Below are 2500 nucleotides of genomic sequence, written 5' to 3' on the forward strand. Positions count from 1 at the left end.
CTCTGTTTCCACTCTGGACCGGAGGGGGCTTGGTTTACAAGAGCCTAAGTCTTACCTTAGACCAGGCCCGAATCAAAGTATGAGGGCTGAGACCCATTCTATTCCACATTCTACTCTACTCTATTCTATTCTATTCTACTCTACTCTATTCTATTATATTATATTCTACTCTACTCTACTCGATTCTATTCTACTCGATTCTATTCTATTCTATTATATTCTACTCTACTCTATTCTACTCTATTCTACTCTACTCTATTCTACTCTACTCTACTCTATTCTATTCTTGTTAGGTGGCAGGGCCCTCTCCACCTCCTAGAGAACACAGAGATATATGGAGGGTCAAGGATAGAATGTTTTATATAATATTCATATCTGAACTCTATTCATATCTGAACTCTATTCATCTATTCATATCTGAACTCTATTCATAGAATATTCATATCTGACTCTATTCATATCTCCGAATATTCATATTTGAATATTCATATCTGAACTCTATTCATATCTGAACTCTATTCATATCTGACCTCTATTCAAGATCTGACCTCTATTCATATCTGAATATTCATATCTGAGCTCTATTCATATCTGAATATTCATATCTTTACATATCAACACTATTATCCGTCCTCATCAAGGTGACATTTAAGAGTGAACGTCACCAGACGTCACCTCAATCACTGTAGCGTTTTATAAAAGCTGCATTTTATTCTGTACCAAGTAAAAAAAAAAAAGGTGTTGGGACTTTTCTATTTGTGAAACACAAAGTCTTAACGATTAGACCAGGAGGTCCTCATCAAGGTACGGGGGCTACCTCTTTTACAAGAGCCTGATTCATTAGACCGAGAGGTCCTCATCAAGGTACGAGGGCTAAATCTTTACAAGAGCCTGATTCATTAGACCGAGAGGTCCTCATCAAGGTACGAGGGCTACCTCTTTACAAGAGCCTGATTCATTAGACCGAGAGGTCCTCATCAAGGTACGAGGGCTACCTCTTTACAAGAGCCTGATTCATTAGACCGAGAGGTCCTCATCAAGGTACGAGGGCTACCTCTTTACAAGAGCCTGATTCATTAGACCGAGAGGTCCTCATCAAGGTACGAGGGCTACCTCTTTACAAGAGCCTGATTCATTAGACCGAGAGGTCCTCATCAAGGTACGAGGGCTACCTCTTTACAAGAGCCTGATTCATTAGACCGATCAAGGCTATTAGACCGAGAGGTACAAGAGCCTTAGACCGAGAGGTCCTCATCAAGGTATGAGGGCTACCTCTTTACAAGAGTCTGATTCATTAGACCGAGAGTCCTCATCAAGGTACGAGGGCTACCTCTTTACAAGAGCCTGATTCATTAGACCGAGAGGTCGTCATCAAGGTACGAGGGCTACCTCTTTACAAGAGTCTGATTCATTAGACCAGGAGGTCCTCATCAAGGTACGATAATCTTTACAAGAGCCTGATTCATTAGACCGAGAGGTCCTACAAGAGCCTCATCCTGCCATCTCTTTACAAGAGCCTTCATTAGACCGAGAGGTCCTCATCAAGGTACGAGGGCTACCTCTTTACAAGAGTCCTCCTGATTCAAGATGATTCATTAGACCGAGACATCAAGGTACGAGGGCTACCTCTTTACAAGAGCCTGATTCATTAGACCGAGAGGTCCTCATCAAGGTACGAGGGCTACCTCTTTACAAGAGCCTGATTCATTAGACCGAGAGGTCCTCATCAAGGTACGAGGGCTACCTCTTTACAAGAGCCTGATTCATTAGACCGAGAGGTCCTCATCAAGGTACGAGGCTACCTCTTTACAAGAGCCTGATTCATTAGACCGAGAGGTCCTCATCAAGGCATGAGGGCTCCTCTTTACAAGAGCCTGATTCATTAGACCGAGAGGTCCTCATCAAGGTACGAGGGCTACCTCTTTCAAGAGCCTGATTCATTAGACCGAGAGGTCCTCATCAAGGTACGAGGGCTACCTCTTTACAAGAGCCTGATTCATTAGACCGAGAGGTCCTCATCATCTTTACAAGAGCCTGGTAGACCGAGGGCAAGGCCGAGGGCTACTCTCTACAAGAGCCTGATTCATTAGACCGAGAGGTCCTCATCAAGGTACGAGGGCTACCTCTTTACAAGAGCCTGATTCATTAGACCGAGAGGTCCTCATCAAGGTACGAGGGCTACCTCTTTACAACTCTCTTTACAAGAGTCTGATTAGACCAGATTACGAGGGCTACCTCTTTACAAGAGGATTCTCATCAAGGTACGAGGGCTACCTCTTTACAAGAGCCTGATTCATTAGACCGAGAGGTCCTCATCAAGGTCGAGGGCTATCTTTACAAGAGCCTGATTCATTAGACCGAGAGGTCCCATCAAGGTACGAGGGCTACCTCTACAAGAGCCTGATTCATTAGACCGAGAGGTCCTCATCAAGGTACGAGGGGTACTAGTTAGAGGTCCTCATTAGGCTACCCTTACAAGAGCCTGATTCATTAGACCGAG

At 44.1% G+C, this 2500-nt stretch overlaps 1 pseudogene; it reads left to right on the forward strand.

Moving 5' to 3' along the window:
• LOC127924421 (TGF-beta receptor type-2-like) overlaps positions 1-2500 on the forward strand; it is a 54787-nt pseudogene that overhangs the window by 468 nt on the left and 51819 nt on the right.

Source organism: Oncorhynchus keta, unplaced genomic scaffold, assembly GCF_023373465.1.
Source record: "Oncorhynchus keta strain PuntledgeMale-10-30-2019 unplaced genomic scaffold, Oket_V2 Un_contig_4011_pilon_pilon, whole genome shotgun sequence".
Lineage (NCBI taxonomy): Eukaryota > Metazoa > Chordata > Actinopteri > Salmoniformes > Salmonidae > Oncorhynchus > Oncorhynchus keta.